General features: G+C 43.9%; 1 protein-coding gene and 3 pseudogenes across 2 annotated transcripts in view; 3 read left to right on the top strand and 1 right to left on the bottom strand.

Annotated features, from left to right (window-relative positions):
• IFT43 (intraflagellar transport 43) overlaps nucleotides 1-26802 on the bottom strand; it is a 111717-nt gene that overhangs the window by 37881 nt on the left and 47034 nt on the right. The gene's annotated exons all lie outside the window — the stretch shown is intronic.
• LOC128594111 (iron-sulfur cluster assembly 1 homolog, mitochondrial-like) lies at nucleotides 7771-8373 on the top strand (annotated as a pseudogene).
• LOC128594109 (40S ribosomal protein S6-like) lies at nucleotides 14963-15861 on the top strand (annotated as a pseudogene).
• Nucleotides 17085-17781, top strand: LOC128593810 (translin-like; annotated as a pseudogene).

Here is a 26802-nt window from a genome sequence, read left to right on the forward strand (position 1 = left end):
ATGTAAATTTTACCAAGGCATAAAAGATAGGAATATGTCCCAGATCATCTAATATGTCACTAGCAAATCCCAAACCAAGGCTCTGCTTTATAAATGTGTGACCCACTAACTAAGCCTTCAGATTGAAGACCCTAACCTGAGGAAAGGAGAGATCTTTCACTGTCATTATGGTTCCACTGTCCCTTCAGTGTCAGGCAGTTTACTGGATAACTGGGGTCCTTCCGCTCTGAAATGTCCCCCATGCCTACAATTCCGAGTAAAAGCCAGGTATTTCTCATGCACTGAAGTTTTCCTTGTCCCATAGATTTATCCTCATTTCAATCTCCCCCTAAAAGCTGAAGTTCCTGCTCCCTTCCCCTCACCTCCTACTTCTTGCCATTCATGTGTTTGGCATCCAGTATATATTAGCAGATAATGTGTTTTCTCCCTTCTTTTAAAGAGAAGCAAGAATTTCCAGGCACCCAAATTTTTGTACTTTGGAGTTTTAGGTCACATCAGATAATACTTAACTCCCTTCACCATAGTTCACCAATGAGGCATCTGGTAGAAAGATGAAAACCTGAGTCCCGTCCTGTCTGTAGACAGCCAAGCCCTACCCAATTGAAGGCAAGGCAATTCCTGGGTGAAGTTTGCCCCCTGCTGGTCAGATTAAAAATAACTCCTTTGTTCTGATTTAAACAGAGCGTTTATTTAATATATGAAGAAAGGTTGAAATATATGCAAACAGTTTTAGTATCTAATAATAGGTATGGGAACATATAAAATGTATGTAGATGCCTGATATCAAGAAGAAGCTGTAGAGACTTTAGAGCTTAGGTATCTCAGGTGAACATTACTTTACTTGGGAAAACGTGACCACTAATTATCTACTAGGCACAAGCAGGAGGTGCTAGGAATTTGCTCAGGAGTTTGCAATCTGGTGGGAGGAAAGACCATGATAGAAATCACACTAATATCTCCATAAACTGCAGGGCTTAAGACTCCACCACCATCCAACTGTGCAGCTGCTACTAAGAACTGGAGATCAGGAGTCCTCAGAGGGACTCAAGCAAAGTCCCAGAGCCAGCTGGGTACACAGCTGGGACTCAAAACCAAGGTTCACAGTTCCCTGTTTGTGCTGCTGGTTCTACTAAACACCAACTTTGACAAGTGAGGGAGGTATAAGCAAAATGTCACAGAGCACTGAAAAAGGAAGCGGCCCATCAGCTGTGGGTCTGGGAGGCCTCCTAGATTTGCCAAATGAAAGATAGGAAGCTTGCAGGAAAGCCCCGGGAGGGAAACAGCCTGAACAAAGGTCAGAGGCATGAAGGGTCACGGGTGTTCAGAAAACAGCAGGGAACTTGGTGTGGCTGAAATACGGACAAGGTGGTGGCTGCAAATGAGAATGGCATCAGGGCTGCCTGGGTAAGTAAGCAGACTTGAATTAGATGGTATTACCTGCTGTTATCACCTCTAAAAATACTGTATACAAGGTCTGACAATTAAGTTCACAAACTCATCCTAGGAAAAGTGTTACATACCCCATTGCTGAATATCACTACAGTCACCTTCCAAGGACTCCCTTTGGGAAGCTTTGCACTGACTCCAGTGCCTAGTCCACCTATAAAAGCATTTTTGGAACTCTTTTTCTGGAATGACCATCAGAGCTGTCATTGTATGACACACAAAAACACACAACAACAATAATGAACACCACTCAGCAAACACCACCATGCATTGACACCAACAGCTATAAGATGCTGATATACCAACGAAACCTTACGGAGTTGTTTGTACAGTGCTGCTAACAACTAAGTGCACGGTGTCAAGTTCACAAACTTAATTTTCAAACCTTGTACATATACACTGACATTGATCAGGAATCAGGAGGTAACTTGTGGCTAGAAATTAATTTTCACTGGGTTCTTCCCCCCCCACCTTCGAGTAACTTGAGCCCACACATACGGATTTCAATGAATAATACGCAACTCACCCAGTATTCTGTAGCATAAAAGCAATAAAAAGGAATTAAGCAGAAATTGCTATTCCTCCCCCGGGAGAAAGAATGGGGAAGAAAAGCAGCCCAGAAAAACTGCCATAGGACAGTGCTTCTTAAACGTGTGCCATTTCCAAATGCCACCTTCACAAATTTTGCCACAGATGTGACTTTCTGCACTTAATATTTTCTTTAAATTGATTCCTTGCTTTTACTTTAATAAATTTACCTGAAAGAAAACTTTATATCCTCAATGGAAAGCTAGCATCACCAGCCACAGATAGGGAAGGCAACCTTAAAAAAATACAGCTATAAAAAAATTACAAACACTGGGCGGCACCTGTGGCTCAGTGAGTGGGGCGCCGGCCCCATGTACTCAGGGTGGTGGGTTCAGGCCCGGCCCCGGCCAAACTGCAACAAAAAAATAGCTGGGTGTTGTGGTGGGCGCCTGTAGTCCCAGCTGCTCGGGAGGCTGAGGCAAGAGAATCGTGTAAGCCCAAGAGCTGGAGGTTGCTGTGAACCAAGTGATGCCACGGCACTCTATCGAGGGCAGTAAAGTGAGACTCTGTCTCTACAAAAAAAAGAAAAAAAAATTACAAACATTATTTTATTATAAACAAAAGTCTGAGAGTCTACAGATTTTTTTCCTTGTTAAAAAAGGAGATAAGTGGGGTTAGAGAAGTGCTAAGAAAATACATGCTGCAAACTGAGGCTTTTCCACTGGTGTGATTGGAGGAACTGAACGCTAATGGAAAAGAGAGTAACTCAGGACTCAAGGTCAGTCATGGACAAATACCTCTATGAGGATGGAGAATGAAATGAGCTAGGACGTGGTGATGGGGACAAGCAGAGATCATGTGTCCATGAATAGGGGGAGCAAAATTCTCATGCTTCTAGAAACCTTTATTTCAATTCACTTTTAATCAACAATTGTTTTGGGTCCTGTACTTCTCCTAAGAGTTCTTTTTAGTTACTAACCTACTCTTTCCTCTGCTCTTCCTTAACATCCTGTGGTCCCTCTGTAGCCCACAAATACACCGAGACTCTCCTAAGTGATGGGGTATGCAAAGAGAAGGTGCCTCACTTCCAGCTGCTGGTCTGCACGGCCATGAGGGAGTACAGGGCCACAGCCTGCTGAAGGCTCAGGGCCCACCCTGGTGATTCCTTGGTAAACACGAACCAAGGATACCCTGGCCTCTTGTACAATAATGACTGTGAAGCCAGGAGACACTGGTGTGGCCACCAGTCACCAGCTCTGGTGGGGGTAGCATGGGTTAAAAAATAAAGCCACTGACCAACCAATTAAGCGAAGAAAAAACTCACATCATGTGAGGGGCCTCCAATTCATATGCATATTTATACCTTTGTGTGCTTCATCTATGTTAAAACTGCTTTCCTTCTCGATAGAGGCTAAAAAGAAAAGGAAAGAAGTGGGTGTGATGTTCACAAATGCATTTTAGATCCATCAAAGGGAGAACAAGGAGATCATTTAAGTTGGTAGAATTCTAACCAATGGCTGCCATCTCTAATCATTCCCTCCTGGCTTTTAGCTGCTCATACTGCAAGGCAAGTCCCCCTTAGCAGAGACTGGCTGGCTCAGGGGACACAACTTTTTTCCTTGAAAGTTTTTTTGTTCAATAAGATTGCTTCATATGATCAACATCTCATTTCTGTGAGGGTCCCGGAGGATGGCAGTAAAGACAATTTTATTCTAACAGACTTGCTCTTGCACAAATACTATAGTGCATGGCCTTTTCATGAACTTGAGATAAATGCTTACAGCTCTCAAGGTTTGAGAATGGGCATGGCTGTACAATGAGAGGTACATTCTATTACACTAATTAGTTGTACGACCTTGGGCAGTGGGGCAAGGTGACATTTAAGGGCCTTTCTAACTCTATGATTCCATAACTCAGAGGCACTTAATCTGCCCAGTTCTCATCTTCAAACCAAAGGGCCCGGACTCTAGAACTTCTCGGGTTGCTCCCCAGCTCTGTGCATGGTCACCCATCCTGCCTCCCCCAGTCCAGGCTCCCATACCCAGCTGTTCCCTGTGATTACTATTCTCTACTCTGACAATCCCCGAGCAGCCAGTTCCCTGCAACTGGTTTATCCAGCCCTAAAATTTCAATTGAGACAGTATAATGTGCTGGTTTAGAGCTGACAAAATCAACAGGGAAAGAGGAAAACAAAGAGAAAGGGAGGTCGAGAGCTGGCCTACTTGCCTCTTCCCTTTTCAGCCATTTTTAGGGATAGTGAAGTTAACCCAAACTCTTCCTACTTAAGAATGTAAGGCAATTTCCTCCTTGGCTCTTCCTTTTCCTTTCTTAGCTATTGTTAAAATCTGCTATAATTTTTCCATTTGCACAGAGAAATGCTACTTTCCCTTTATGCTCCTCTCCTCAACAGGTAATCTGCTCCTAACATACTCAATTATTTTCTTGTTGTTTAGCACAAGTCGGTCCTTTCCTTTCCCTCCAAGCAGCTGGAAAGATGGTATCTGCCTAGACCTGCTGAACCCTCCAAACAGGGGCAACTCACAAACTCATCCTTCTGTTCTCCAGGTCAGAGAGGACTTAAAGAGCCACAGGCTTAATCCCTTAGGATCAGGCCAGCCACAGTGTGTGTGCTGAGCTCTGGTCTTGGGCCCCAACTTAAACAGCTCGCTTGAAACCAGTGGTTCTGAGCATGGGCTCTGGAATCAGGAGTCCTGTGGTTTGAATGTTTGTGCCCCCACCAATATTCATGTTGAAACGTAATCCCTAATGCAACAGTACTCAGAGACGGCGCCTTTAGCAGGTAACTGGGCCATGAGAGCTAAGCCCTCAAGGGTGGGATCAGGGCCTTATCAAAGGGCTGGAAGGGACTTGCTTAAGCCCTTTTGCCTTTCTGGCTTCTGCCACATGAGAACACACAACAAGGCACCATCTTGGCAGCAAAAAGCAGCCCTCACCAGACATCAAACTTGCTGGAGCCTTGATCTTGGACTTCCCAGCCTCCAGAACTGTGAGGAATAAACTATTACTCATAAATAACCCAGTTTGTGGTACTCTTGTTACAGTGGCAGGAATGGACTAGGACAGAGGGCTTGGGTTCAGATCACAGTTTCCCCATTCACTCTCTGCGAGCTGTTGGGTAACTCATGTAAACTGCCTGCTGCCCTTGCCTGGGCCACCCTGGGTAGCATGCCTGGCAGCTTGCCCCTCGCCTGCCCTGCCCTGCTGGCCCCCATCTACAGGCTCCTACCCACACGGAGACACATTTTGGCCAGCTTGCACGGCTTCCCCACTAGCTGGCCACTACTTTCTGCTAGAGTTAACTTGCCTCCAGCTTTCTCAGCATTCACCAGTCTCATTTCCCCCCCAATTCCTTATTCTGCCTCTTATCTCTCTTCCTTCATTTCAGACACTTCTGTTCATCCCTCTCCAAACAGCAGCTTTTTCTGACTTTCAAGTCCCTTCTGAAGGATTCTGGACTTCTGGGAAGCTTCTAGAATTAGGTGAAATTATTTCTGTGCTACGAACCCTCCACATCACATAACAGGGCTCACCTGTTTTCCAGGCAGGAAAAAGGGAGAATGACATGAAGGTGAAAGTGAAGGGGTCCTGCTAGCAAGAAGTGGTTTTTTAGATGAGGGAGGGCAATGTGCTCTTCAGGGGTGCTACCTCTTTCTCATGGGTCAGAAATGTATACGACTACCCCTCAAGGTGAGAGAGGCTGGGGAAATAGATTATTTTTAGGTGATTTCATTGTCCCCCAAGACATCTGAATTAAAAGGAAAGAGATGTAGGAAGATGAAGAAAGACTGGGGGGGGGGGGGTGGGAGGGGAGGAAGGGGAAAGGACTTGGTGTAGATACCAATCTCTTTTCTATTTTCGAGCTAAGATTCAGAAGTCACTGGATGAGACTGGAGGTACAGCAGCCATCACACAACCATCAGGCGTGAGCACGGCGATGTGGGCAGAAAGACAGAGGCCACCCCTCCTGCCTCAGTGGGGCTGCTGAGCCCCAGACCTCTCATTTTCTGAGATAAACTCCTTTCTGGTTAAGCCTCTATTGATGGAGTTTTCTGTAGCTTGCAGATGGATGCAACTTCAACTAAACAGCACATCTAGTGGCAAATGAGAACTCATTCTCGTTAAGAAGGAATATTTCCTATGGAAAAACCAACCACCACACATAATCATAATTAGTTAACTTTACTATATGGTCTCGGAAGAGAAAGCAATGGTTTGTCTTTCTACCAGACAAAAGGGTGTCAAACTCAGGGGGAGAAAAGATGAGCAGAACCTCTTTACAACCTTGTCCAGCCTAAATAGAGAACATCCACATAAAGAACGGAGATGGAGGGGCGGCGCCTGTGGCTCAGTGAGTAGGTCGCTGGCCCCATATGCTGAGGGTGGCGGGTTCAAACCCAGCCCCGGCCAAACTGCAACAAAAAAATAGCCGGGCGTTGTGGCGGGCACCTGTAGTCCCAGCTGCTCAGGAGGCTGAGGCAGGAGAATCGCGTAAGCCCAAGAGTTAGAGGTTGCTGTGAGCCGTGTGACGCCACGGCACTCTACCCGAGGGCGGTACAGTGAAACTCTGTCTCTACAAAAAAAAAAAAAATAATAAAAAAAGAATGGAGATGGAAAAGCCCTTAAGAGTGTGGTATTGTGATTTACAACAAGAAAAATATATTTAGTCTTCATCTAATACAGCTGACCTTTAACCAACATGGGGGTGATGGATGTTGACCCCCCCATCAAAGACTCACCTATAACTTTTTTGTGTGTGTGAGACAGAGTCTCACTTTGTCACCCTTGGTAGAGTGCTGTGGTGTCATAGCTCACAGCAACCTTAAACTCTTGGGTTCAACTGATCCTCTTGCCTCAGCCTCCCAAGTAGTTAGGCCTACAGGAGCCTGCCACAACGCCCTGCTATTTTTAGAGACGGGGTCTTGCTCTGACTCAGGCTGGTCTTGAACCTGTGAGCTCAGGCAATCCACCTGCCTCAGCCTCCCAAAGTGCCAGGACTACAGGTGTGAGCCACCATGCCCAGCCCACCTATAAATGCTGACTCGGCAAAAACGTATCTACTAAGAGCTAGCCTACTGTTGAAGCCTTACCAATAACATAAACACTTATTAACACACATTTTGTACATTATGTGTATTTATATTCTTATAATAAAGTAAGCTAGAGAAAAAAAATTTTACTTTCTATGTTAAAATTTACTTTCTAAAATTTTAATTTCTATGTTTTTTCTTCCTTATGAAAAAAATCATAAGGAAGAAAAAACCTAGCTATTATTATATTAAGTAGAAGACAATCTGGAGACGGAAAAGGGAGCACGGTCTTGTCTCACGGGTGGAGAAAGCAGAAAGAAAATCCTCAAGTAAGTGGCTCCTGGCAGCTCAAACTTGTGTTTTTCAAGGGTCACCTATAAATACAGGCAGTCCCCAGTTATAGACAACATGATTTATGACATTCCACATTTACCAATGGGCCCTCAAGGATCCCTATAAGGGTAATTTCTAACTAGGTAATTAAATTAATAATTCTCTAGCTAGTTTCATCCATGCACATAACGCATGCTGTAGGTGGCGCAGCACCTTTACCTAGCAGCCAGTCTGTCATAGACAGAGAAGCAGGCGACAGAAACACAAGAACATGAAGAATCAGAAGATCCAGGGCCAAAAAGGTTGATGATAAAAGAACTGGCTGCAGCCTTTCATCTATTGAAGTGGGATCTGCTAAGCTTGAGGAGCAAGATCCTAACATTGAGGAATTTACAAAGGTTTACTACAGAATGCGCCAGCCGTGTCCATGGAAAGAGGTTGAGGTCGCCGAGCTCCGGCCCAAGGCACCGGGGCGCCGGAGTGGCGAAGATGTCGGCTTCCTTAGTCCGTGCCACTGTCCGGGCTGTGAGCAAGCGGAAGCTGCAGCCCACCCGGGCCGCCCTCACCCTGACACCTTCAGCAGTGAACAAGATAAAACAACTTCTTAAAGACAAGCCTGAACACGTAGGCATGAAAGTCGGTGTCCGAACCAGAGGGTGTAATGGCCTTTCTTACACTCTAGAATATACAAAAAAAAAAAGGAGATTCTGATGAAGAAGTTGTTCAAGACGGAGTGAGAGTATTCATTGAAAAGAAAGCACAGCTAACACTTCTAGGAACAGAAATGGACTATGTGGAAGACAAATTATCCAGTGAGTTTGTGTTTAATAACCCAAACATCAAAGGAACTTGTGGCTGTGGGGAAAGCTTTAATATCTGAAACTTCAGGACTCCTTTGGCTATGAGCTCCAGCAACACTCATGGATGCGTTGGGGCTTACTGAAGAAATCATGTGATTGTCACCTGCTTAATGTGTGGCTCCCTTGTAAGGAAAATAAAGTGATGCATTTTGAAAATGAAAAAAAAAAGGTTTACTACACAGTTAATGAGAATTTCAGCTGCTATGAGGCCACTTCGTATGAGGAAAAAGAAAGCGGCTGAGTAAACAGCATCAGATACCTTTCTCAAGAAACCAACCTCAGTGGTAGGCTCTCCTCCTCCAGCAACAGAGTCAAATCAGAATGGAGGACTTGGCTTGGTGCCTGTGGCTCAAGCAGCTAAGGCGCCAGCCACATACACCTGAGCTGGCAGGTTCGAATCCGACCCAGGCCCGCCAAACAACAATGACGGCTGCAACCAAAAAATAGCCAGGCGTCGTGGCGGGTGCCTATAGTCCCAGCTGCTTGGGAGACGGAGGCAGGAGAATTACTTGAGCCCAGGAGTTGGAGGTTGCTGTGAGCTGTGATGCCACAGCACTCTACCCAGGGTGACAGCTTGAGGCTCTGTCTCAAAGAAAAAAAAAAAAAAGAATGGAGGACTCCATCCTCTCCAGCACCACCTCCACCATCTTCTGATCTATTTTAGGCCATCTTCTTGCCTCAAAAATGCCCTTTCCCATAAGCAAGACCTTGATGCAACATTAGGTATTAACCTTTAAAAATTCTTTTTTGAAATTTCACACTTTTTGTGTGAGTCTGTTTTTATGGTTTGCTCAGATTAAAAGAGCATAATACTTCTTATAATTTATTATTACAGTATGGGGGTATTAATACTATTATTACAGTGTTATAGTACATTATTTTTATAACATACGAGCCATTATAGTTCTGCTGTTACTACTATTATTATCTATTGTTAGATGTCAAAAAGTGGAAAGGTGTCACAGAGAACCAGGCCAACGGAGTTAACAGCAGAGGTTTATTAAGAGCATCTGCAACCAGATGGGCTGCCACCAAAAATGGAAAACGGCAGCCGTGCAGAGGTAGGGTAAGGGGCCTCTTTAAAAGCAATTCAGGTGTGGCGCATGGGTAGCTCAGGAGGTGGAGGCCTGCTCTGACAGAGATCAAAGATCATCTGCTGGAGACCTTGTAAAAGGTCCCAGGGTTATCTGCTATAAGCCTTTTGTAACCTGGAAGGAATGTTTTAACAGAACTACAAAAGCAAGGGGAGTTCTGTTCTTTGCTTAATGAATGTCCAGATGCCTGGAGCCAGAGAAAGAGTAACGATTATTGTCATATATGCACTGTTCATTAGGGATCCAAGTTACATACAAATCCAACCTAAAGACCTTCTCAAGAATATTTCACAGCTGTAAACTGGGGACCTCCTGTATTTGGTTTCTTGGCAAACAGCTCCTAAAAAATCCTTGGAATCTCCAAAGTGACAAGAATCTTTTTGTATGCTAATGAAATGACTGCTGGCTGAGAGCTCCAGGATAGTTTCCAGATGGGGGGCTGGTTACCAGGGGAACCAACCAAGAAATGAGTGAGTTGGAACTTTCAGTCCATCCCACTTCCTGACCTCCAGGGACAAGAGAGGGGCTGAGGTTGAACTGATCACCAATGAACTATGATTTGCTCAATCACGGCTTTTGAAACTAAGCTTCCATAAACACCCAAAAAAGTAGGTTTTGAGAGCTTGGAGTTTGGTGACCAAGAATGTTCCACGTGATGGGAGCGTGGCACACCCCAGCTCCAACAGGACAAAAGCTCCCTTCCAAATCCCATCCTATCTATCTCTTCATCTGGCTGTTCATTTGTACCCTTTAAAATATGCTTTGTAGTAAATTGGTACTAGTAAAGGGTTTCCCTGAGTTCTGTGAGCCACTCTAGCAAATTAATCAAACCTGAAAAGGGGGTGGTGGGAACATTCAATTTCTAGCCAGTGGTTCAGAAGCACAGGTAAACAACCTATAGCTTTCAACTGGCATTGGAAATAGGGGTCAGTCTTGTGAGACTCAGCTCTCAACCTGTGGGATCTATTGCTAAGTCCAGATAGAGAGTGCTAGAAATGAGTAAAATTGCAGAGTACAGCAGCAGAGAACAGTTTTCACATTACGCAAAGAGCATTTGACTAACATTTCTTTTTACATCTGCAAGTACCCCAAGATCATGCCATATCAGAAAGGCATCCCAAAGAGAGTGATAACGTGTCCCTCATACCGCTCATTACACACTTGTCGACACTTCAGTGGCTCCTACTCACTAAAAATATGAAATCATGCCTGGAGTTCAAGGCCCAGCCCGCCTATCTCATTCCACTCCTCTACACAAATCCTGGGCTTCAGTCACCTTGGTGTGTTCATCCTAATCACGTTGTGGTGGCTCATGCGTGCCTCCACACACCTGGCCCCTGTGCCTGGAAGGCCTGTCCCCTCCCAATGTTTTTTTTTTTTTTTTGTGGTTTTTGGCTGGGGCTGGGTTTGAACCTGCCACCTCCGGCATATGGGACCGGCGCCCTGCTCACTGAGCCACAAGCGCCACCCACCCTCCCAACGTTTGCCAAATGTTTCATTCCAAGGTAAGAATTCAGAGGCTAAAATGACTTGTTTTAAATAGTCTTCTAGAAAGTGTATTTCAGATGTTCACAGATAACTTTTTGAGTTGCAAAGGCCTTTGAGACCACTCGTTTTATTGGTGAAGACACAGAACTCAGGGTGTGGAGCTAGCTGCACAAAGCTATGGAACCCCTCTCCCCCTCCCACCCCAGCCCAGGCCTCTGCACTGTGCCCACTGCACAAGCAGATGTCCTGACTCCCAGTACCAACGTGGGAAAAGAGGGTGGCTCACAAATGAGCTCAGGAAATGGCCTCAAAGGTGGAAGCCTAACCATATTTAATGTGCTTTGGGGCACCTGCTCTGGGGCACTCTGCCTTCAGCCTAGCCATGGAGTCACAGCAAGGGCTGCTAGTGTACTTGTAATAGTACCCAGCTCCTGAGCTGGCTGCCTGGGAATGGATCCAGTTCTTAGAGGGCACTACAGGGTTAGAAGGGACGATCATTGCCAATGCCTAATTGAACTTAATGACTAGCCTAATTAAGTCTTTTAATGGCAGGGCTGGCATGGCCTTGCCTGGTGCCCCACATGCAGGCGGCATCCTCTGTACTTACCTTCTTCTGGTCGGTCAAGCAGCTGGCTGGAGCACAGCTCTGCAGACAGGTAGGCCATGGGCAGTCAGGAAGGGCTAATGTCATGCGTTCCCTCCTTGATGATACTCTCACAGGCTGAACATATTGGATCCACATCAGAATAGCCCTCAGGTAATATTGCTGGGGCTCTACCATGGGCAAAGATGCTGTACCAGGTGCCAAGGGGCATAAAAATGGAAGGCAGCAAGGCACTAAGAAAAAATAAGACCACGACCCCTACATCAGCCTTACCTGGGTTCAAAGTCTAGCTGGCTTGCTAGTGTGAGTAAGTGTGTGAGTTTGAGCAAGTTACTTAACATTTCTGAAAGTCTGTTTCCTCTTCCACAAGTAGTAGTAATAACAGCACCTACTTTATGGGGTTGTTTCAAGGATAAAATAAGAGAACTGTGTTAGCACAGTGGCCAACAAAAAAAAGTTACAATAAATGATGTGACAAGAAGGCTAGGCAAGACAAGCAGGCTGTCCACAAATGAGTTCTACAGTATGCCCCAGAAGGCAGAATCTGTCTCTGAAGATGAAGTTTCAAGTTTCCTACAACTATAGCTGTTATAAATGCAGGAGAGGCCAGGCATGTGGCTCACATCTGTAATCCTAGCACTCTGGGAGGCCAAGGCAGGTGGATTGCCTGAGCTCACAGGTTTGAGACCAGCCTGAGCAAGAGTGAGACTCCATCTCTAAAAATAGTCTAGCATTGTGGTAGGTGCCTGTAGTCCCAGCTACTTAGGAAGCTGAGGCAACAGAATCACTTGAGCTCAAGAGTTGGAGGTTGCTGTGAGCCGCGATGCCATGGTACTCTACTGAGGGTGACAAAGTGAGACTCTGTCTCAAAAAGTAAAACAAAACAAAAAAACTCAGGAGGTTGATAATGACAATGGCAAGTCACATATTTCAGGGTTCAACCTCGAGAATAATGAATGGTCTTTCCCGTCAGGTTTTATGAAAATCTGAGTATTGGTGGAAGTTCCACTGCAGATGGTGGTTCAAAAAAGTGCTAATGGCAAGTAAATAAATAAATAAAAATAACTTAAATGTCCACCAATAAGGGAATAGTGCATCCATACCATAGGATTATTACTTAGCAGTTAGAAAAGCGAGGTAAAGTCTGTGGACTAAACAATCTCCGATATGTACTTATTGTTACATGAAAAAAAAAAGGTATAGAACACAATATGACCCCATTTATGCAAAAAAAAAAAAAAATCCACAGATTTTTGTGAGGACATCTACTGAAGTGTGTAAAGATACTAACAAACCATTGCAGCAATTACTTCTAAGAGATGGCCAGGACTGGAGGAGATGACAGTTTCAGGCAAATTTAGCAACATCTGTCTTACTGAAGTTTTACATCATCACAATGTTCTCAGTTTGCTTGTAACACTAAAAAGGCTGCATTGAAAAACAGGATCCCTGGGGCCGCTTCCACTGAGTCAATGAATATAACCTAGAATGTCCACTATTCAAGCAGACTCTGAGCAGCACTTATTGAAATAGAATAGAATTTGACAGGAAATTGGGCAAGACTGGCTTCAACTTTCAAGTCTTGAGACTCCTGCACTTTGCGACAGTCTGGAAAAACAAAAGGAATAGTCCAGTGGTGACTCTGCTTTTGTCTGCTGTCATTTAAGGGATACTTCTGTGGGCTGTTCATTTCTTTCCTGACCCTGAGAGACCCTCCAACTTTACTCCTACCCCTGGCTCTAAAAAATCTAATCACCAGAGCATTTTCGCTTCTGCAAAACTAGGAAATGCAAAGGGCCAAAAGTCAAAGCCTTTGCAGGACATGCTAGATCCCATTCTAAGAGCCAATCCTGGTTTTAACTTCAACAGAAGTCAAGGGTAGCTTCGCTTAGAAGAACTGAAGGTCCTGAGGAAGTTAGGAGCAGACTCTGGGGGAAGGGAGGATCTTGCCTGCACTTGGCTGCCTTTACCATCACAGTCAGTTGAGAAACAGTTCTGCTGACCTAGGCCCTTAGAAGCCCATCTCTTGTAGGCTGTGTGGCCTCAGGGCCTGTCCTTTCCCTGGGGCACAGGAAGTTCATCCCAAGTCACTGCCTGTGTTCCTGCCATCTCCCTAGGGCCATCAGACACTCACCTCTGTTCCAGGGAGAGAACTGACTAGGGCCACTTGTCAAAAAGACTGCTCCACTTTTCAGAATGGGAAGTGAAGTACCCAAGTGCTGCAGCTGACGGGCTTGCAGGGACAGACTATCACCTTTGAAAGGGAAGTACTGGACAGAAATGCAAGATTCCAATTATTTCACACTTATCTGCCACGATAAATTGGTTTTGTGACACTAGACGAACCTTCCAGGGCCCTAAACTGCAATAAACACTACCAAGAACATCTCTGCTTGTTCTGCACCGAATACCACTGTACCAGGCCAAGTAGAACTGTGTGGAAGTGCTCGCCCAGATCCTTAATGAGAAAGTGCTGCATGTGTCACACCTTCTCCCCAGAGTGTGGGGTCTGTGTACACCACATCTAAAGTCTTCATGGTACCTTCCACAGGCCATGCTATGGCTATTACATGAATAAACACTGGGAACCTGCTTTCTGCTTCTGCAGCCTGAGAAATAGTGTCTGCTCTTGATTACTTTTGAGTACTACACAACTCTTAGAAATGAGCCAGTTCCATTCTGTACTGAGATTTCAGAAAGATCAGCAAGAAACATTATTACGAGATACAAGAAAAGTAAGTGCATAAAGATATGTTACTATTTGCGTGTGTTGTGGTAATGACGGGGAGAATATAACTTTTTTTTGTAAATGCATACAGAATCTCTGGAAAGAAACACTTAAAAACTAGTTGATAGCGATTGCCTGGGGGGAGGGGGGGTAAACTGGGGACCTGAGGAAGTAAGGATGGGAGAAAGAGACTTACACTTCATACCTGACCCTTTTGTACCTTCTGAATTCCATACTATACATATTTCTTCATTTAAAAAAATTAAAAAATTAAAATCCGCCAGGAGTTTTAATGTCTCAAAAGATGACATGAAGTCAACAATGAGTAAAATACAAAAACGTGTGCTGCCTCCACATCCTGTTCTTCTCCTCCCTCAGTCCTCTTGAAATGATCCACCTTTCTCAACTTTTGAGCTTTAAAGTCAAATAGACTTACAAAAAGGCAGTATGCTATTACAAAAAGGGGTTCTGTCCAACAAAGCGAGACCTGGGTGCTTTGGACAAGGAACAAAGCTCTGTTGCACAGCCACAGAAGGAGCCCAAAGTGCACCTTTACCTACGCCCATGAAGAGTGACTTTCAGTGAGTTGTCACAGTGTGCACCCTGCAGAGACTGGTTGCAAAAGGACAGCTCAGCTAGGTGCTTCATAGACATATTGTTCTGCCATCATTTATCCACGATTCCCATTGCTTCCCAGCTACAAACAAATGAAATCTACCAAAATAATATTAGTGTGTTGGGAGACTGAAAAAGCCTAATGATAGAATGAGTTTGACACATCTCATACTTTTTGCTACTTCAATAAGGACACTTATTTTGTTCTAGTTATTTCTGTGTACACAGTCTGGGTGTTACTTATTTCATCTTTAGATCTCCAGTAATAAACAATGCAATTAAATTCTAATTTTTAAAAAATAAAGGTGGTACTCTTTTCCATGGCACTTGGAGGCAATCAGATACTTCAGGATGAAGCTGAACATCTCCTTCCTAACCACTAGCTGCCAGAAACTCATTGAAGTGGATGAACGCAAACTTCGTACCTTCTCTGAGAAGCATATGGTCACAGAAGTTGCTGCTGATGCGCTGGGTGAAGAATAGAAGGGTTATGTGGTCTGAATCAGTGGTGGAAACGACAAGCAAGGTTTCCCCAGGAAGCAGGGTGTCTTGACCCATCGCCAGGTCTACCTGCTGCTGAGTAAGGGGCATTCCTGTTATAGACCAAGGAGAACTGGAGAAAGGAAACGCATGTCTGTTCGGGGTTGCATTGTAGATGCCAATCCGAGTGCTCTCAACTTGGTTATTGTAAAAAAAAAAGGAGAGAAGATATCCCTGGACTGACTGACACTATGAGACCCCAGTGTCTGGGGCCCAAAAGTAGAATCTGCAAACTTTTCAATCTGTCTAAAGAAGATGATGTTTGCCAATACGTTGTGAGAAAGCCCGTAAACAAAGAAGGTAAAGAAACCTATGACCAAAGCACCCAAGATTCAGCATCTTGTAACTCCACGTGTCCTGCAACATACATGCTGGGGGATGGCTCTGAAGAAACAGCGTACTGAGAAAAATAAGTAAGAGGCTGCCGAGTATGCTAAACTTTTGGCCAAGAAAATGAAGGAGGCCAAAGAAAAGGGCCAGGAACAGACTGCCAAGAAATGCAGCCTGTCCTCTCTGAGAGCTTCTACTTCTAAGTCTGAATGCAGACATAAAATTTTTTGAGTAACAAATGAGATATCTCCTTTAAAAATAAATAAATGTGGTTTCTCTAAGTTCATTAAAATAAAAACTTACCTAGCTCCTCTACCATCTTCCTGTCCAACTATGAACGTAAGTTGAGATCAAAGCAAAAAATTACCCTTTGGGGAATCTACATAGAACAAACAAATCCAAGGTGTACATTAAAAAGATACAATGTTGCTTGGTCCACATCTTGGATACTACCTAGAGGAAAAGCATATGTGTAGTCCAAAGCACAAGATGATGAAGTGGAGACAGAGGTCTGAAAAGGCAGTTCACATAAACATCTCCAAAACCACACAAATAGGGACACGGTCCCTAAGCCCTCGGCACAGCCATTGGTAATAGACACACAACTAGCTACCTAAGACTTTCCCTTCTCAACTGTCTCCCATGTAACTGCCCCATCTGACTTTGTCCAAATTTGGACACTCAAGTCTGATACATGACCTATCTGATTTAAGAACCAAACAACTGTCTAACCATGATGCCCAGGGTCCCCTGGCCATCCCATACCAATTCTGGGTCCTTTGTGACTGAGGGGTAGTAAGTGGAAAATCAATTCTCAAGAAGTCTAACTTTATTTTTCTTGAAAAGCAAATAAGCAAAATTGTGCCTATTGATGAAAATCTGAAGGTCAAGAATTAAGTTCTTTTAATTCACTGGGACTCAGAGATACCTTCTTAATTACTGGAGCTCTGTAAAAAAAAAAAAGTCCAAAATTTACTCACTAACCAAATATGTACTGAGTACCTATATGTACCAAGTACTGTAGACCAAGATGCAAACAATATAGGCAAACATCTCCTGTACAGTAACTATTACTAGTAACACAAAGGTAAAGGCAGCTGCTTGACAGGCTCTCAAACAGCTCTGTAAAGACTAAATAAAAATAATAATAGAGAATGAGGAAAGAGCCACATTTAGTCAAACATTAACAACTGGTCATTCAAGGTAAGGTACATGGATATTTCTTGTACTATTACAACTTTTCTATAGGTTTGAAAATTTTCAAAATAGGGAAAGATAGAATCACAGGTATAAAATGTGTATCAGGCAACCAAATAGCCAATAAAAGTGCTTTATAGAAGAATTTCCTTTCATAAGTGAACATTAGAACACTGGAGTGGCGGCTGTTGTGATTGATGGCGCTGGTTGTCTCTGGAGCCCATTCCTCTGGCTGCCCCTGCCACAGTGGCTGACCGTGGTGTAGCAGGTGCCATGTCTGTGAGCGAGATCTTCGTGGAGCTGCAGGGCTTTTGGCTGCCAAGCAGGTATCTGAGAGGAAATCTGAAAAGTTGTAGAGTTCAGAACAAACAGCTTGTGAGATTTTAACTCTACTGCAAAGGGTCCATCAGGGGACTGGGTTTCAGGTCATTCCAAAGAGGTGTGTGAAAGCTTGAGAACATTTTGGTACAGTAAAAACTTATCTAAAATCTTTGAAGACCAAGTCCCCTGCTGAACAATATTACAGATTTCATCAACACTGGAGGTTTGTGTCGCAGCACTTGGTCATCTGGGCAGCATTTGTTGTGTACTTGGAAACAGCAACACTAGTGACACAAGCAGCAGTTACAGAAACTCTTGGCATTGAGCCAGATCTGGAGAAAGGATTTCATCTGGATGTAGATTACCTCGTGGGAGTTCTCGTTCTTGCTAGTGAACCGTCCCTTGACAATGTGACTGCTGGAGACTACTCTCGGCCTCTCCACATCTCCACCTTCATCCATGAGCTGGATTCCAGTTCCCACCTTCTCAACCTGAAAAATTACTCCCTCAGGAAGCCCTATGACGGACTGAAGTACGACATGAAGATAGTCAGGGGGTGGTTTATGATCTCTCCATCGGGGGCTTCAATAAGGATGTGGCAACAGCTTGTGTTGAAAATAGAGGTTCTCCCTGTGCCTGGCCTTGCTGACCCCAGCGGCTGCCAGGAGGGGCTGAGCACAGAGTGCCTTAGGGCAGTTAGGACATCCAGTAGCTAAATGCTATGCTTTGTTTTCTTAACCAGTTGTGTGGTGTGAGTACCAGAACTGAAACACTTTTGGGGGGGGGGGGGTAAAAAAAATAGCCTTCCCAGGGACAGAATTTTCTTCCTTGTTTCAGTTAATTTGCTCTGTAATTCAGTGGATGGTAGTTCTATAAAAAAGTATATATGTCAATCTCTTGGTAAAGCTCTTTTCTTGCTTAAAAAAAAAAAAAAGGAAAATTAGAAAATCACCATTTGATGCTACAACCATTAGGAGGGAGTTTGATGGGGACTGTAAAATAGAGGCTGACCCTTGACCCCACTGATCGATCCCAACCTCACTTAACACAGAGGAACCAGGCACCTGGGCCTTCAGGTAAGACACAGCAGGACGCACACACCACCACCTACAAAGTATTCCTACCAAAACAGTGAGCCTCAACTCAGCTCTCAGTTAGAGCCAAATCTAACTATCAGTGTGACAGAGAAACAAGTTAAACACCACAACTAGGAAGCAATGGGCCAAATTCAGAAACGTGAGACACTCTACAGGACAAGTTTCTTACAAAAAAAAAAAAAAAAAAAAATCAATGACAAAGGGAAATGGGGACAGGAGTTCTTACAGAATATAAGAGATACTACTAGGTATATACCCAGAACACCAAAAATCACATTATAATAAGGGTATTTGTACCAGAATGTTTATTGCAGCCCAATTCATAATTGCTAAGTCATGGAAAAAGCCCAAGTGCCTGTCGATCCATGAATGGATTAATAAATTGTGGTATATGTACACCATGGAATATTATGCAGCCTTAAAGAAAGACGGAGACTTTACCTCTTTTATGTTTACATGGATGGAGCTAGAACATATTCTTCTTAGTAAAGTATCTCAAGAATAGAGGGAAAAGTATCCAATGTACTCAGCCCTACTATGAAACTAATTTATGGCTTTCATATGAAAGTTATAACTCAGTTATAACCTAAGAATATGGGAAGGGGGAGAGAGAAGGAAGGGAAGGGGAGGATGGGTGGAGGAAGGGTGATTGGTGGGATTACACCTACGGTGCATCTTACAAGGGTACATGTGAAACTTAGTAAATGTAGAATATAAATGTCTTAACACAATAACTAAGAAAATGCCAGGAAGGCTATGTTCACCAGTGTGATGAAAATATGTCAAATGGTCTATAAAACCAGTGTATGGTGCCCCATGATCGCATTAATGTACACGGCGATGATTTCATAATAAAAAAAAGAATATGAGAGACACTATAGACATAAAACAACTAAATACAGTGTATGGACCTTGACTTGTCCTTTGTACACTCCATCTGCAAGAAGACATCTTTGAGATAAGAAAAGTAACTCAATATGAACCTGGCTACCAGATGACATCAAGGAATTACTATTAATTTTGATAGGCCTGCTAATGGCATGATGATTAATAAACAAAAACAGTCCTTACCAGTTAACAAAAATTATCTTCAGCAAGAGAGGAGGGAGAGTGAGAATCAATGACGTTCTTTATACGTCATGAAGCCCCTCTACTCATCCTTGGCCTCATGCAGGACAAAGCATTTTTCACATCTCTATGCGCACTATTAGCCTTAACATTAAATAACCAGGTATCCTTAAACAGGTTTAACTCAGGACTTCCCCATCTTTTCCAAGACATAGAAAACTTAAAAATAAAGTCTGAATGATAAACTGGGGTGGCTGGATGAGACTTCTCGCGGCCACAGGGGCCACCCTGGGGGCCTTGGCAGCACTAGGCATGCCCACGTCTTGGCACACCTGTGCACACAGTGCAGCACACGGCACACCAGCTGGGGAGCTCTAGTTAACCCACCCTCCGTGATGCTTTTTAAAGAAATTGACTTCTGTGGGGATGGGCAGCCTGTAAGAGAACTGGTTTAAGAGGACAAAACAAATATTTGCAACTATGCTTACAGCTCTAGGAGCCCTTTGGCTCCCTGAGTTTTTGCCTTTCACTCTTTTGTAGCCTAATAAGAATTAACTACTCACTACTAACAATAAGGTAAAAAGACTCCAGTATGGCAATGACACAGAGGGAGAAGGAGACAGAGCCCTTTAGTATTCTCAGAACATCTCTGCCATTTTTTAAAAAGAGAGAGAGAGAAAAGAGGAAGAAAGAAAGAGGGGGGAGGGGCAACCTTAAGACCAGCACACAGCAGTTCTACCGCCATCTTGATGTCCTTGATGCGTGCAGATGGCATGGAAGTGGCTGGCACCAGAATGGCCCGTGAGAAGGAACGAGCGGCCAATGGAGATTTATGTGAGGAGAGCGAGATGGACAAGGTAAAATTGTCAGGAGGAGTTGTTAGAAAGTAAAATATATTGTGACAATTCCACTCCTGCCGTTCATCAATAAACTGACAGATCATTTAGTGTCAATTAGGAGTGATAGATGGACAAGTCCCCATGATCCTGGGCCAAAATTAATGGCTGGGAGGGAGAGGGTGATTGAAAATGACGGCTGACATTGAGAGCAAAGTCCTGAAAGTCCCTGAGGGGCCATTACTTGCCTCATTCCCTTGCAGATCAATGCAGGGACAAACCCCAAAACAGACACTTTGAGACAAAACTTAATCAGACTATCTTTCCTTCCTCTCTTTCCCAAGCTGGCTCCCTCTCTTCAGCTCTAATCCCATGGCCAAGTCAGTGACCCACCATAGATGTCCTACCTCGGGCAACTTCAGAGTCAAGGACAACCTGGTGCCAAGAATAGCCAAGACTCTGGTGCCAAGAAAAGGGACAGGTAGTGATCCAGGTCTCAGGCAATTCCTGGATTCAGTCCTTTCTATGGCTCAGGGAAGAGCATTTGAGCTCTGACCTTCAACATCTCTAGCCAGCAAGGTAGTTGATACATGCTCTGCTCTCTATCTCGAGCATTGTTTTACAAATAAAGCCAAAGGAGCCCTAAAGGGGCACGTTCCTTTATAATGAGCTCCTCAATCAGATAAACGGTCCTCCTACTTCTCACTGCTGATGATACAGCTGTAGAACTCTGGAAGCCTCACTTTCCTTTTACCTTCTTGAATGAAATCTACCCAATGGAGTTAGTGTAATGCAAATATAAGGTACTTCCATGGAATGAATGTGTGTGCCTCCCCCAAATTCCTTTTATTTTTGAGACAGAATCTCACTTTGAGTGCTCTGTGTCATAGCTCACAGTAACCTCGGCCTCTTGGGCTCAAGCGATTTTCTTGCCTCAGCCTCTGAGGCAAGTAGCTGGGACTACAGTGCCCTCCTCCCCACCCCCGCAAAAATTCTTAAGCTGAAACTCTAATTCCTAAAGTGATAGTGTTTGCGGGTGAGACTTTGGGAGCTGATTAGGTTTAGGTGAGGTCATCAGAGTGTAACCCCAGGATTGTAGAGAGAAAGAGACACGTGACCTTGCACACACATACCAAAGAACAACCAAGCAAGGATGAAACAAGGAAAATGCCCCTCACCAAAACCCCAACCATGATGGTACCCTGATCTTGAACTTCCAGCCTCTAGAACCATAAGAAATAAATGCTTGTTCAAGCCTCCCTGTATATGGTAATTTGTTATAGTAGATGAAGATAGGTGCTGAGCCACAGGACCATTATTATCATCCTAAAAGAATTTAAGGTAAGTATACTATTTCCCTTTGTCAATTCTCTGTTCTAACCAGGCTGACAATATGGTTGGTTGTTGTCTTCCCAACACCAAATCTTAAATCAAAATGTTCTCATGATCCTCTATGCCATCAAAATTTATCCAGCTTGACCTCATTTTGTGCATAAAGTGCTCCCTGATCACAGAGACTACTCACTTCTGACAGCAGCTTACCAGTGTTGCCTGTTTCATTTGTTTGAGACACAGCCTCATTCTATGCCCTGAGGTTAAGAACCACGGCATCGTCACAGCTCACAGCAACCTCAAACTCTTGGACTCAAGTGATCCTCATGCCTCAGCTTCCCAAGTAGCTGGGACTACAGGCTCCTACCACAACACTTGGCTAATTTTCCTGTTTTTTAGTAGAGATGGAGTCTCACTCTTGCTCAGGCTGGTCTTGAACTCTTGAGCTCAAGCAATCCACCTGCATAGGCCTTCCAGAGTGCTAGGATTATAAGCATGAGCCATTGCCCCCAGCCCTGTTTCATTTGTTTCTTGCTTATGATGTGCTCCTTCTGCCATTCCTGATTTTTTTTTCAATAAATAAGTATATATTGTTAGTATTTATTCTTTACTATGCGCCAGACACTGTTCTAGACCCCCCTAAAAGAAAAAAAGATAAGAGGCAGCAAACACGAATTCTGAGGGAGAGGAAATAGGTAGCTGAGGAAGAAGGCTAAGGGAACTGAGAAGCTTGAGGTGATGGGGCTGTGCCTTAGGCCTCCTCTTCAGCCTCCTCACCGAAGTCCTCCTTCTGTTCTGCGGTGGCATCCTGGTACTGCTGATACTCTCAGGGACGAGGCTGTTCATGTTGCTCTTAGCCTCGGTGAATTCCATCTCATCCATGCGCTCACCTGTATACCAGTGGAGGAAGGCCTTCCGGCAGAACATGGCAGTGGACTGCTCTGAGGTGTGCTTGAAGAGCTCCTAGATGGCTGTGCTGTTGCCAATGAAGGTGACCACCATCTCAAGGCCACAAGGTGGGATGTCGCAGACAGCTGTCTTGACATTGTTGGGGATCCATTCAAAGAAGTATTTGTTATTTTTGTTCTGCACATTGAGCATCTGCTCATCTCCCTCCTTCATGGACATTTGTCCATGGAAGATAGCAGCCATGATGAGGTATCGGCGGTACTGGGGGTCATAGGCAGTCATCATGTTCTTGGCATTGAAGACATGCTGGGTGAGTTCTGGTACAGTGAGAGCCCAATACTGCTGGTGACAGGGGCAAAGCCAGGCATGAAGAAGTGGAGACGTGGGAAGGTGAGAAGGGCACCATGTTGACCGCCAGCTTGCGGAGTTCACTGTTGATCTAGCCAGGGAAACAAGGCAGGTAGTAACACCACTCATGGTGGCTGAGACAAGGTGGTTCAGGTTCAGGTCCCCCTAAGTTGCCATGGTCAACTTTAGGGTACAGAAGCAGATGTCGTAAAGGGCCTCGTTATCAATGCAGTAGCTCTCAGTATACTTTACCAACTGATGGATGGAGAGGGTGGCATTATAGGACTCAAACACGGTATCAGACACTTTGGGTGAGGGCACCACTGAAGGTATTCATGATGGGGTCAGGATACTCGTCTCTGATCTTGCTAATGAGGAGCATGCCCATTCCAGAGCCTGTGCCCCTGCCCAGAGAGTGGGTCAGCTGAAAGGCTTGCAGGAAGACACAGCTCTCTGTCTCCTTCTGCACACATCCAGGACTGAATCAACCAGGTTGGCCACTTCTGTATAGTGGCCCTTGACCCAGGTGTTGCCTGCCCCAGACAGACCAAAAACAGGACTTGGACGAACAGAGTCCCTGGTCCAGGTTCTAGATCCACCAGGATAGCATGAGGGACATATTTGCCACCTGTGGCTTCACTGTAGTACACAGAGATTCAGTCCAGCTGCAGATCGCAGTCCCCATGGTAGGCACTGGAGGGAGGGATACCGTGTTCATCGCTGATCATCTCCCAGAACTTGGCACTGATCTGGTTGCCACACTGACTGGCCTGGATGTGCACAATTTCCCTCATGGTTAAAATTTGTTTTTGCTCGCCTCAAGATGTTTACGGAGGGAAAAAAAAGTTTTTTTTTCTCGCTGCTGGTTGACGGCTAAAAGAATGGAACGTGCCCCAGAAACTGGAGCAGCGAGGTCTGAATGCACCGACAGGAAGGTTCTAAGAGTGCCATTCCTGATTTTGGGAATGAAAATGTCTCCTGAATTAGAATTTGAGCTCCTGGAGGACAGGAAACATACCTTCCACTCTGAGTACTTGCTAGAAGTACCTAGCAAGTATTAAAAAAAAAAAAGCCAATCCAAAAGGAAATTCTCCAAATTCTTCCTATTTCCCTCAACCCTCCTCAAAAATGTGCCTAGCTCTCCAAGCTCCCTCCTGGCTTCGAGGAAAAGTATCCCTCTCTCCTTCTGTCTAAGGCTAATCAGTAGCTTTTTGAAGGTCATATCCTATCCCCCTAGGATCCTGCACCATCACTTAAATATATTATTGACATGATTCTCAGCCCAGCCTTTCGCGCTTGCCCACACTGTCCTATCTCTTGCTTTTTCACAGTAGTAGTTTATACTACTGGCTCTGTTACCTCACTTCCCACTTCCTCTTCGACCAACTGAAATCTGGCTTCTGCCCCAATTAAATCACTGTAACTACTTTCTCAAAGGCCCTTAATAAAGGCCCTTTAGGACATCTGCTTCTGTACCCTCCAAACAATCAAATCTGAGCTTCTGTCATTGTCTTTTTCTGTTTGTAGCTGACTCGAACTGCAGAGGTCTTTTTTGATCTCTCTTCTAGACTCTTGCGCTGTAGAAATTATCTACGTAGACCACTGGCTGATCAATCAGGCCCTTCCTCCTATACTACCTTATCTTACGGTACAAGTACCCAAACAGTCACCTGAGTGAGGCACCTGGCAGTGACCTTCGATCCTCCTTCTACCCTTCATTGAACCAATGGCATTTCTATTAGCTTCACCTCCAAAATGTCACCACAGCTCCTCTCATATTCATCCTTAAATCACTGCCCTAGTTCAGGCTTTTATACATAGAATATTATTTCCCAATAGGTCATCCAGCCTTCCAGCTATTTCCCACACTAAGCAAAATAATCATCCTAAAATACTGATCTGATCCTTCATTTATTCCATAGTCACTGAGGCCTTATTATAGACCAGACATTGTGTGAGGTTTGGGGCATATAAATAAGAGTGTCTTCTCTTATGGAGTTCATATCACATCTATAAATGCATGCATATGTCGGGGGGTGACAAGTAAAGCAGATGATGAGGAACAGAGTGATGGGGGTGCTACCTATGTACAGTGATGTCAGGTGGGACTTTGTAAACTTCAGTAAGGTCTTTGGATTTTACTTAAACTGGGTGGACTGAAACTGGAAAGTTGTAAGCAGACAAGTAAAGGTTTTCATCTATGTTTTAGAGAGTATCTCGCTCTGTCACCTGGGCTACAGTGCAGTGGCATCATTATGGCTCACTGCAACCTTGAATTCCTGGGCTCAAGTGATCCTATTATCTCAGCCTCCTGAGTAACTGAGACTACAAGCCTGTGCCACCATGCCTGTCTAATTTTTTTTATATATTTTTTATAGCAACAAACTCTATGTTGTGCTGAGGATGGTCTTGAACTCCTGGGCTCCAATGTTCCTCCCACTTCAGGCTCCCAAAGTGCTTGGATTATAGGCATGAGCTACTGTGTCTGGCCCTCACCTATGGTTTTAAAAGGATCACTGTGGCTATGTGGAGATAACGCTAGGGGAGGCAAAAGTGAAACTGGGGAGACTAGTCAGGAGGTTCTCACTTGACTAGGATTGATGGTGATGAGAGCTGGGTGCTCGGAGTGGACAACAGATATATTTCAACCACAGACCGAAATAACATAGATTGCTTAACACTCAAAATAAATGTTTTATGGTCTATAAAGTAAATAGTGTGGTACTTAATACCCTATGTAGACAGAAAGACCACTAACAGAATAACAAGTCCAACAGTAGACTCAGGTACATACAAAGATTTAGAATATAATAAAGGTAGCTTCTCAAATCACTAAGGAAAGACAGATTAAAAAAAAAAAAGATGGGGAGATAACAGCCATTTAGAAAAGTATAAAATTAGATCCATCTCTCATATCACACACCTGAATAAATTCCATATGGATCAGAGATAAATTTTAAAAATAAAATTTAAAAATCCATAAATTTAAAAAATAGCAAAGGGTATGGTTGCATTCCTTTTTTTTTTCTTTTTTGTACAGACAGAGTCTCACTGTACCGCCCTTGGGTAGAGTGCCGTGGCGTCACACGGCTCACAGCAACCTCTACTCTTGGGCTTACGCGATTCTCTTGCCTCAGCCTCCCCAGCACTTTTCTTTTTTTTTTTTGAGACAGTCTCACTATGTCACCCTTGGTGCGTGCTGTAGCATCACAGCTCACAGCAACCTCCAACTCTTGGGCTTAAACAATTCTCTTGCCTCAGCCTCCCAAGTAGCTGGGACTACAGGCGCCCGCCACAACGCCCGGCTATTTTTTTGTTGCAGTTTGGCCGGGGCTGGGTTTGAACCCGCCACCCTCAGCATATGGGGCCGGCGCCCTACTCACTGAGCCACAGGCGCCGCCCAGGTATGGTTGCATTTCAATAAAACTTTATATGGTAAGAGGCAGCTGGCCTGTGGGCCACAGCTTGCTGACACCTAGCATTATAGAAACAAAGCGTAAATTAAAAAAAAAAAAGGTATATATATATATATATATATATATATATATAAAGAAGTAAGGTATATATACACACATATATATATATCAGGTATATATATATATATATATATATATATATATATCAGGTATATATATATATTAAGAAGTATAGGAAAAGATAAACCAGAAAGAAGTAAAGGAAAAAGAAGGATAAATTAAAAAAAAAATATATATATATATATATTAAAAGAAGTATAGGAAAAATAAACCAGAAACTAGTAAAGAGACTACTGATAGGAGATGGATGGGAATGGGGTGGCAGGGAAAACGATGGGGAATGGGGCACCTGTGAGTATATCTTTCCACACAATTTTAATTTGTGATCCATGTAAACATTTTACATATTCAAAAGTAAACTAAATAAAAAGGATGAAAAAATAAACCTTAAACTTGAACAGAAACAGAAACAAATGAACCTAATTGTGTATTAATTTGATAACTTAACCCACATGGGAAAGAATTCACATAACTTCTGAAAACAATATTCTGAGCCCTAGTGTGATATATTCTAAGGACAAAAAGAAATGCAAAGAAACCTTAA

This window comes from Nycticebus coucang, chromosome 9, assembly GCF_027406575.1.
Source record: "Nycticebus coucang isolate mNycCou1 chromosome 9, mNycCou1.pri, whole genome shotgun sequence".
Classification (NCBI taxonomy): domain Eukaryota; kingdom Metazoa; phylum Chordata; class Mammalia; order Primates; family Lorisidae; genus Nycticebus; species Nycticebus coucang.